Source organism: Ambystoma mexicanum, chromosome 6p (assembly GCF_040938575.1).
Source record: "Ambystoma mexicanum isolate Mex_15411 chromosome 6p, UKY_AmexF1_1, whole genome shotgun sequence".
NCBI lineage: Eukaryota > Metazoa > Chordata > Amphibia > Caudata > Ambystomatidae > Ambystoma > Ambystoma mexicanum.
Genome location: NC_090935.1, coordinates 1157274076 through 1157285456, shown reverse-complemented (window position 1 = coordinate 1157285456; position 11381 = coordinate 1157274076). Strand labels below are relative to the sequence as shown.

At 44.0% G+C, this 11381-nt stretch overlaps 1 long non-coding RNA gene across 1 annotated transcript; it reads right to left on the bottom strand.

Annotated features, from left to right (window-relative positions):
• Window positions 1–881: 881 nt before the first annotated feature.
• On the bottom strand, window positions 882–7095 carry LOC138510263 (uncharacterized). The gene is made up of 2 exons (XR_011280352.1): window positions 6688–7095; window positions 882–6601 (listed from the first exon to the last, which is right to left on the bottom strand). It is a non-coding gene; the product is annotated as an uncharacterized lncRNA (long non-coding RNA).
• Window positions 7096–11381: the final 4286 nt, after the last annotated feature.

The following is an 11381-nucleotide window of genomic DNA, read 5'->3' as shown; positions in this document are numbered from 1 at the left end:
TTCTACAGCAGGGGCAGGTAGTTCGTGTGGTACAGCTGATCGATTGTTGTGGACAGTTTTATTCCTAAGCAGGTGACAGAGTGCTCAACCCTTCTATAGGGGCAGGGGACCTTCAAGGTGTTGGCTGCCATCGCCGGGATAGTGAGGTTTAGAATTTCTGTCTTGGAGGCATTGATTTTCAGGCCTGCCACGCTGCCAAATTGGGTTAGCTCGCTTTCTACTGCAGGGATAGCGGTGTCCGAGCGGGTCAGGGACAGTATCATATTGTCAGCAAACGCTGCAATTTTATGAGTTCCCCCCCACGAAGGGTATTCCCGTTATATCCCGATTGGATCTCACCGCTTCAAGGAAAAGTTCCAAAAGCAGCGCATACAGGATTGGAGAGAGTGGACACCCCTGCTTAGTGCCCCTCTCCACAGTTACAGGGTCTGTTAATTGGCCATTCACTGCTAATCGTAGAGTTGGATGGCGGTAGTTGGCCCTGATCCTGTCCATGAACGTGGGCCCAAACCCCATCCTACGCATGGTCGCAAGGAGGAATCCACACTCCACCTGATCAAACGCCTTCTCTGCGTCAATTGCCATGAGGAGAGCAGGGATTCCCCTTTTGTGGCCCTTCTCTATCAGATAGACCAGCCTTCTGACATTGTCGCAGGTCTGGCGGCCCCTGACAAAACCAGATTGGTCTGGGTGGAGCAGTTTAGGGATTATATGATCCAGTCTTGTTGCTAGGATCTTGGCGTGTAGCTTAGATTCTTTTTATTTTAATTTTTTTTCTTGTCTTAGCTGAAATTAATCAACTTTTCAATATACATTTTACAAAATTAAAACAAAATCATAAAATAAGCAACAAAATAAATGAGCCATATACATAAAAAAAATCAGTATAAAAGAAGAAAACAAATTATTTTTTCACAACATATATAAAAGAGCTCTGATATATATATAAAAGAACAAATTACAAAAGTAAATGGACACAAATGACTCAATTACTATCCAATTTCAGTGCCTTCAAGAAGTTGACAATCACTATCTGTATTGCGATTTTGCCCGAGCACAATAAGTACGGCCAACGTGAATCATAATGCAGAAGTCCTATTATTGGAGCAAATCGTCCAAAGTGAATTATTCTTAAAGTGATTAAAGCTGGACAATATGAAAGATGATGTTCAAGGGATTCTTCTGAGTTTTGATTCAAACAGAATCTACAATATTTCAAATGGGTAGGAATCAATTTGCGTCTCGCTTGTACTTGTCTGGTAGCCCAAAGATCAAAACTCACTCTTAGAAAGGCTGACCGTAACTCTGCTGATGGATATTTTAAAAGAAAAGATTCCCCAATCTTAGCACTCTTTGGCCAAAATCTGAAATCACAATTCTGTCTGTACTCTAAACATTGGGCTCTAGTGGCAATCCAATCGCAATAATAAGCCAATTCCTTTGTTTATCAGGATTTGTGATCAACATTTCAATAGAAACACTTAAGTCTGCAAGAATAGTGTACACTTTGTTTAACCACAATGATGAAAATTTATGAAAGGATGTAAACATATAGTCGAAATCATTTTTAACATATTATTAGACTTGCTTGAGATAAGACATTCACAGAATAATGCACAAAGGCGCCAATAATATAGAGCGTAGAGGGAAATTAAGCCCAATTCGTATCAGAGCCACGGCCCAGGGACACACTGTGGCAGGTGTAAAATACTCCTCCAGAATTTCGCTTCAAGTTTATCAAATTTTTGGGATTGCCAAATTGGTATTGTTTCTACACCGTAAAGTATAGATTAGTGCTGGCTTTAGCGTAAACTTGCCATATCTGTATAATAAGATCTTGGCTTGTGATATGTCAGTATTTAACCTCTGATCCATGCTCTCTTCATGGCCCTTTGAATTCACAATACCCTCAAAAGTCATTCCCAAATATGTGTATTTCTCAACTATTCCCAACTTTGACTTGTTAATAGACCAGTTATACACGTTGTGATTAGTTTTAAAAGCTGAATAAGTCACAATTTGCGTTTTATTTGTATTAATTTTTAATTGATTCATCTCAAGATAAGAGTTAAATATCATGAACAACCTTTGTAGTCCTACTTGTGTTTTTGATATAAGCACAATGTCATCTGCGTACATTAGATTTGTAATGGGCACACCATTTGGAATAGGTGAATCAGCCGATATATTCACAAAGGACTGCTTAAGATCTTGAATAAAGTAATAAAAAATTGCAGACGCCAGTAGGCACCCTTGTTTGAGGCCCCGCACTGTCAAAATTGGAGATGATAGTAATCCCTCCAGGTTGAGGCGAATACGAATGGAGGTATCCGAATGAAATGCATGGATGATGTCACAAAGTGAAGGGGGACACCCATCTCTTTTTAGTTTCGCCATTAGAAGAACATGTGAGATTGAATCAAACGCTGCGTGTAGATCCACAAACACAAAAAAAAATTGATTGTTTGGTTATATGGCATTGGTGTTTGATGGCATTAAGGCAGAGAAGATTAATATTCGTTCCTAAACCAGCAACAAACCCAGTCTGTTGTGGATCTCTCAAATTGGCCGCCTTCGTCCATGCATTAAAGTCACGCAAAATGAATTTTGCAAATAATTTGCCTGGCGCGTCTAGTAACGCTATGGGCCGGTAATTCTGCGGATTAGTGCGATCACCTTTCTTATATGTTAGGACAATAATAGAGGTTTCCCAAGAGTCTAGAATAATTTGCCTGACTAAGATTTGTTCAAAGCTTTTATATAGAATTGTAGCCCAGTATTGCAGATCGGCTTTAAACATAACATTATGCAGGCTATCAGGGCAAGCAGCTCTCAAAGGGCTACATTTTTAAATAAAATCCTCGATAATTTCAGGAGAACATTGAACTAGCCATCTTGAGGTAGAACTTTTTACATAGGCCCATCTTGAGGTAGAACTTTTTACATAGGCTGTAGAATCAAACTCTGGATCTGCATATAAGGCGGTGTAATGGGATACCCATTGTTGTTCTTGGACAGCGCTCGATTGTTCATCCGCTTAACTCTGATTTGCCTGGAGATTAAAAATCCCCCAAATCTCTGCTGAGTTTATTACATTTCGCAGATCTCAATGCCTGTGCGATGGTAGATAGATTAGAAGCTAGTATAATCCTTTTTTCTTTGCAGTAGGCCACCTTTCTGTCTTTAATTCCTGCATCAAACATTTGTATGTGGTTGCCTTTAAAGCACCCAGTAGGGATAATACTGTTTTTAAATGGTTCAAGGAGGTCTGAGTAATGTATCAAGGCTTGGGAATTGATGTTACAATTAACTATCCGGTTAAGCTCAGCTAGTTTTGGTTGCGTCTATTTCATGCGCGTTTTAGCATTGTTAACTACAAAATGCTGAGCCATCCAATCACGCTTAACCTCACAAGGCACCCATTGAATATGCAAGGATAATAAATTGTGGTCACTTTGCACTTGCGGAATGACTTTGAATGAACAAACTTTAACCAACAAGTGCTGATCAACATACATATAATCAATGGTGCTGGTTGTGGAGTCACGATGCCAGGTATGTTGCGCTGGTATGTCTCCCTCAACAGCACCATTTAACATACAAACATTTCTGTCCATCATAAAGTTAGACCATCTGGTCACCTCTCTTGCTTTACTTATAGATTTACTAGACATACAATCAAGATTTAAATCGCCAGCTACAATAGTGTCAGTTACATCCGATGTCATGATGATGATGTCCAGTAACCTTGCCAGGCCAAGATAGAAGGCCTCATCTACTAACCCAACCGGGTTGCGATAGATGTTAACAAACGGAATCACATGTTGCGGGCGGCTAATTTTAACCAATTGTATATAGGAACTTACACTGTCCCACGCTTCAATAAATAAACCTTGACTTAAATTTACATCCACTAATAGACCCGAAGATGGTCGACCTCTAGAACCTGTACTTGCAGGGAGTAGGACGACATCATAGTTATCAAAGACAAGTGTCTGGGTATACCACATCTCTTGAAGGGCAATTATATCAAAATGGTGGGGAACATTTTTAATAGAAGATTGCAAGTGGGAGTGCCCTCAGGTATTCCAACTTGCAACTCTGAATGAAGTTGGATAAGTTTGTGTTAGTGATTAAGCCGAAGGAGCTGGCAGAACACAGGACCTGCCCTCCACACGAGTTCCTAGATATATATTGGCTCGGGGATTGTCATATTCTGCTCTTAAGGCAAGACGCTCAGGATCCTGGGCAATCAGAAATCCCATTTCAAATAATTTCATCTTCGCCTTCAAGATAGTATTTAGGACAACACCAGAAGGGATCTACAATCTGACAATTGAAGTAATTGTATCAGAGAGAAATTCCACCTGTGCAATGTCACGGGATACAATATTCTCTAGCTCAGCAAAGTCACCAAAAACATTGGATACACTTTGCCTATTCAAATTGCATGTTTGAAAGGGTCCCAGTCGGCATTTTCAAATTAGAGAATCACAATCAGATTGAAGGGATATGGCATGTCGAGAAACGCCTCGCAGGGGACCCATTGATTTGTTGCTTAAACATTGGTTATCGGGTATAGGGGTCGGCTACATTGACTTGGCGCTATCTCTTTGTGCGCAGTTGGGTTGCAGGGCTTGATATAAGTTCCCTGCACTATGGCACCCCAACCTTTTGAGGCACCCCAACTGCGCCATGCCCATTCTCACCAGCCACACTCGGCAACCGTTCAGCCAAATACAAATCCACAGCTCTGCGCAGCACACTCATCGCAGTGGCTCTTGGTGAAGTCTTTATCCCCTGCGCTTAGGCCCCAGAACCTACCGTGATGTCTACAGGGATCGGTGGTACATTCACATTTGTCATTACTCGAGCATGAGCATCTCGCTTTATCTCCCGTAATAAGTCATTCAAAGGTGCATACAATAGCAATGATTTAACAACATCACTATCTTTGTTCATCTCCCACTGAAGAACTGGGTTGAGAGACTTTTCTTCAGTCAGATCACGAGTTTTGGTGGCATCTGCGGTTATTTTGGGGAGCGTCAGTGCTTTGAAAAATGAATTCATCTAATTTTTTGGATGTCTAAGAGAAAGATTGTTCTTTTTTTTTTCTTTAGCACTGGTTTTGGAACGTTAGTGCACTCCACATTGACTCTCTGATGATTATCAGGCGAAGTTCTCATAGAGCTAATGTCTGCCTCGTCTGTATGTACCGGGGAATCTATCACACTTACCCATGACGCATTCATAGGGACTGTGATAGGTTTGGATGTTAAATTGACCGTTGGTCTAATTATATCAACAAACGTGGGCAGAACTGCCACAGGTACTGCCATGTTATCAGGCTTCACAATCGAATTTAGACTAGGCATCTTGTCCACCTGTGATGAATCAACTTGCGGGGTATGCGGGGTATTTTTATTTGGCAGGTTTAGCCAAGCCTGTTTATTCAATAGCCATGCCGATAGGTGGTCAATTTGGCCCCAAGCATTTCAAATAACTTAAAAAGACTCAACAAGGTGGTATTAATGGTGGATAACACCAATTGAATAATCAGCGTACTCACATCAAGACCTTCTTCCACTAAACGAGGGAAAAGCCGTTGTGGAGTAGGCTGAACAAACGAGATTGATTGTTCATGAAGCTACGAGCCTGTTAAACATTCACTTCTGTGACCATTCTGATTGCTATAGATGGAAATAGGGGATTCCCACTGACTAGCATAGATCAATAAGTCAGGATCCTCCGCACTTTGAGCAGATAGAGAATGAGAACTCAAAGAGCGGTGTCCCCACATTTGTGCAGGTTTAGATATCGGGGATTCTAATATAGTATCATCTGACAGCTGTTGAGGGACCGAAACAGATACCACTGGTGTACGTAAGATGTCTGTCGGTACACTATCACTTTTCGCAGCTGCCGGGGGGTACACACTACATAGTTTATGCACAATTATTGATATCAGGTTTTGGCGTGGATAAATCATATGACTTAGAAGTAGCTGTCAAGCCTTTAAATGGCAGAGCAGGCATTAACATTATTGATTTGCGGGACACCAGCACCTCTCGGCTCGACAAATTCCCCTCCACCACCACATTTGGCATATCAGTTTTCAGCGAGTATAATCTGCCACAAGAATTCATTCACACAATAGCGCGATTTTTACTCACACAACAGGACTGCCACACCAGCCACTTGGCTAAGCGGCCAAGCGGTACTTAACACAAGTACTTGCTACGAGTGCGCGTGTGCGGTTGTGTGGGCAACCTCGTAGATATAGGAAAGGCAGAAATTGGTTTGAAAAGAAGGCGGGACCTAGGGAGATAGAAAATAGGATGTTGAAACTGCAGTGAAACACAACGAAACATACAGCAAAAAATTCCGGTCTCCACCTCTCTTGCTTCAATCTCAGTCCTGTGTTAAAGAAGCAGCGCTCCGTTGCAACAATGTCCAATATCCACAATCCAAACAGGAACAAGGGGTCCAGCGGCCAAGTGGTACTTAACACAAGTACTTGCTACGAGTCCACCCGCGCGGGCACGCAAGCAACCTCGTAGATATAGGAAAGGCAGCGACTGGTTTGAAAAGAAGGCGGGACCTAGGGAGATAGAAAATAGGATGTTGAAACTGCGGTGAAACACGATGAAACATGCAGCAAAAAATTCAAGTCTCCGCCTCTCTTACTTCAATCCCAGTCCCAATCCTGTGTTAAAGAAGCAGCGCTCCATTGCAACAATGTCCAATATCCACAATCCAAACAGCAACAAGGGGTCCAGCGGACAAGCGGTACTTAACACAAGTACTTGCTACGAGTGCGTGTGCGCGAACAACCTCGTAGATATAGGAAAGGCTGCAATTGGTTTGAAAAGAAGGCGGGACTTCAATCCCAGTCCCAGTCCTGTTTTAAAGAAGCAGCGCTCCGTTGCAACAAGGTCCAAAATCCACAATCCAAACAGGAACAAGGGGTCCAGCGGCCAAGCGGTACTTAACACAAGTACTTGCTTAGAATCTACGTTAATTAGAGCTATGGGGTGATAGGAAGTGCATTCAGTGGGGTCTTTGCCCTTCTTGTGGATAAGGACGACTTTCACCTCCTCCATTGAACTCGTAATGGCGTTGTCCCGCCCCATTTGGTTGAAGAGAGCGGTAAGGATTGGGATCAGTGTTTCCTTATGCGTTTTATAGAATTCTGCCATATACCCATCTGGGCCCAGCGATTTAAGGTTGGGTAGGGATCTGATTGTAGCCCTAACCTGGAGGTTATCTTTTCAACTAGTGGTTGTAGATATGCACTTGCAAATTTGGAAAGTGGTTCTAAACTTGAATCTAAAACCGGGTCTATTGGACGTTTGCATGGTTTCCCCATTGCTTTACGTATTTTGGGGAGAGTGTAAAATTGCAGAATCCTTGGTTTCTCCATAATTAAGAACTCAGCTTCCTTTTTCCAGATCCATTCTCTCTGTCGTGCTTTTTCTACTTTTAAGCTGATAATCTTTTCTAGTCTCTTACTGGGATCTTGTTCTAACTTCAGATAACAGTTTCTGTTCTCTAGTTGTCTTTCACACTCCTGAATGTAAGTAGTTCTATCTTGAACCACTATTGCATCCCCTTTGTCAGCTCGACGAATTATGATGTTTTTGTTGTCTAATAATGATTTAAGAGTGAGTTTATCACATTTTCTCTTATTGTGTTACACTTCAGTATGAGCATTTTCTTTTTAAAATTAGTTTTTATTAGGCATTTTTGAATAGAACTTGGATTCCATGCAAACACATATTCAAGGAGCTTTAACATGAAGCAAAACGTTAAAACCAAACCCCCTCTCCTCCTCCCTTGCCCCCAAGAGTTCAATCAGGAAGCAAAAGGCAGTCTTTTGAGCATATCCAGATCATTCATTTGGGCTTAGTTCAAAAGAGGCTTTGACCATGTAATTTATAGGCCTCGAGAAAGGGAGCCCACTCCGTTTCCCTGCTCGGTGAGATATCATGTAGGAGGCCAGTTATGTTTTCCATATCATGAAGGTCTTTAGCTTTCCGGGCCCACATTGCTTCGGTCGGGAGAGTTTCTGATTTCCAGCTTATGGTGATGCATGCACTGGCCGCCAGCAGCAGGAAGTGTGTCATGTGTGGCACCCTTTTCAACTGATCGTCTTGTTGCTCTAGGCCGAATAAGACCAGCCTGGGGTCCTAGCCTCGAGGAATCCCTTTAATCTTTCTGATGCAGCCCAGGACCTCTTTCCAGTATGCTTGCGATTTTGGGCAGGCCCACCAAATGTGCCAATAGTCGGCCTAGGCACCACAACCTCTCCAGCACATGGAGCTCGTTTGGTCAAACATTTTAGAGAGTCTTTTGGGATCGTATTGCCACCTATGTAGCTGCTTTAGTCCGTGTAATTTGAACTCGGCTGAAATCAATGTTTTGTGCACTGATCTGCACATTAGGGCCCAGAGGGCGTCCCTCATCATTGGGCCCATGTCTTTCTCCCCCATTTTTTTTCGGAGATCCCTGTGTTTTGATCCCTCTCGCATCGAGGAGAATCACGTATAGCCTTGAGATGAGGCCTTTAGTATGGTCAGATTCACTCAGGACATTTTCCAAAGGGGTGAGATCCCTCATGAGCTTATCCTTCCACTTCGTAGACGTCAGAGCCCCCTTCAGTTTCAGAAATATGAACACATCTAACGGCCCGATTTGCAGGCAGGACTCCAAGTCTTGAATTGTTATGCAACCCTTTGGCTTTATTATCTGGCCTACTCTTTCAAGCCTGCCTCGTACCATCTCTGGAAACGCTGTGGATCACTGATGTCATTCCGAATCGGAGGCGACCATATACAACTCATGGGGGATGGCCACGTTGTGAGTCCTTTCATTTCCCCCTTATTCCACCACAGCCACAGGAGGGATCTCATTGCAAAGTGCTTGATTACACTGATTGGGAAGGATTTCCTAGGAGCCCATAACCATTCACCCAGTGACACTTGCCTAACTCTATGGTTTTCAATGGCCAACCATTGTTTTTGCTTGTCACCTCGTAGATGCAGCACTAGGGCCCTGGGTTGAGTTGCTCGGTAGTAGGTGTACATGTCTGGGAGACCCGTCCCACCTGTTTCCTTTGATTAGGTCAGCGTGGCATATGATATCCTCTGCTTTTTCCCCAGGCACAGGAATTTGAGGATCATTCCCTTTACTTCTGTGAAGTGGGATTCGGACACTGTGATTGGGAGCATTTGATTCTGATATAAATTGGGAAGTGCTACGTTTTTCGATGGCTTTCAATCGCCCCAGCCATGATATTGTTAATTTGGCCCATCTCTCTAGATCTTTGGCTATTTCTGTTAGTAAGAGGGGTATGTTAGCCTCATAGAGCTTCTCTGTTGGTCTTGAGATATTAATTCCCAGTTGTCTAAAGCTCTGATATGTGGTCGGTATTCCTCTCGTGTTCGTGGGGTTTCGACCAGTATGTTCTGGGGCCTTGTAGAGAAAGAGCGTGGATTTGTCAGTGTTGACTTTAAGCCCAGCCCACTTGCCAAATTCGTAAATCGGTATGTTGCCCTGGCGGTCTGCCAAGTACAGGAGAATGTCATCGGCGAACATTACCAGCTTGTATTCCACTTCACCTACGCTTAATCCTCTGATCGCCCTATCTTTCCTAATGTTGTTGCCCAGTGGTTCCATGGACAGGAAATACAAAAGCGGAGAGAGGGGGCAGCCTTGTCTGGTCCCCCTAGACATGGCAATCTCACCAGAAATGTTGTTGTTCACCACCACCCTTCCCTTTGGGTTCCTGTACAAGGCCTGAATCCCTCGTATGAGTGTTTCACCGAATCCCAGGTTCCTCAGCAGGGCCCACAGGAAATCCCACTCCACCCTTTCGAATGCTTTCTCTGAGTCAATGCTGAGGAGAGCATGGTTTCCCTCAATTCCCCCAGTATGTTCCATGATGTCCAAGGTCTTTCGCGTGGCGTCCGCTCTCTGCTTACCTTTTATGAAGCCCACCTGGTCCGGATGCACCAGGCGGGGAATAATATCCTCCATGCGTGAGGCGAGAACTCTGGTATAAACTTTCGCATCAGCGTTCAAGAGCGATATGGGACGGTATGATTTACAGCATGCGGGGTCCCTTCCTGTCTTGGGGATTACTACTAGGTGTGCTGTTGAAAAGGACGGGAGGCCTGGCCCGATTCTCTTATATGGTTAAACAGAGTGGCTAAGTGGGGGGACAGGATGTCTGCAAACTGTTTGTAGAATCTCAAGTTTAGCCATCCTCTCCGGGGCCCCTCCTGGCGGGATTCTTTTTATGGCTGCCTGCACTTCCTCTGGGGTGATGTCTGTTTCCAGGAAGGCTTGTTCTGTGTCTTTGAGGTGCGTTAGGCCTGCCGCTTCTATGTAGTCTGCCATCTCTCTCTCTGCTCGGACCCCCTCTGTGCTGTAGAGGCTTTCATAATATTTAGCAAATTGGTCAGCTATTTCTTCTGCCGATCTTACCCTTGCCCCCTCTTCTGTCTGTATCGCTTCCACCCATTTTTCTGCTCTTTGTGCCCGGAGTCTGGAGGCTAACATTTTGTCCACCTTATCCCCCTTTTCATAGAATGTCTGTTTTAGGAACCTTAGCTTTCTTAGTATGTCTCCAGGCCCCAGAGCCTTCAATTCTTCCTGTTTTCCTTTGAGGGTTGTGAGATGTTCTTTGCGGTACGACCCTTGGGCATGTAATCTCCCCTCGAGCTCTATGATCTCGCCCCTTAGTTCATCTTCCTGTAATTTACGTTCTCTCTTACGCCTAGCCCCTTCTCTTATGAGGTGGCCCCTCCACACTGCCTTTCCCGCTTCCCATACAGTGCCCATGTCCACTTCCCCATTGTTGTTAATTTAAAAATTATTCCTCTATTACAGTACGTAATTCCTGGGTGAAGAGTTTATCCCTCCACAGGGAGTCGTTACATCTCCACCTTGTGTCTCTGTGGTCAATTCCCTCTAGTTCTAAGGTTGCAATGACCATATCATGGTCCGACCAAGCTACTGGGCGGATTTACTGTCATGGACCCTGGGTCTGTTTTCTCTATCGATCAACAAGTAGTCAGTCGATCCTTGCGAAGGTATCATGAACCTCTGATTTAAATATATATCCTCTTTTCCCCGGGTTATAAGACCTCCAGACATCAACCAGCCCCTCCTTTTCGAGAGTGGCTGCAAACCTACTGGTCTCATCTCTAGGGGCGCTCTTAATATGTACCGTTGTCTGCTGTCTGTCCATTTGGGGGTCCGCCCAGGCATTAAAATCCCCCCACCACCATCAAGTCGTTACCATTCCCCCTGATGGAGGCCAAGGCAACCTCATTGAATGGCCCCTGCCCTTGATTGGGCGCATAGACCCTCACTTG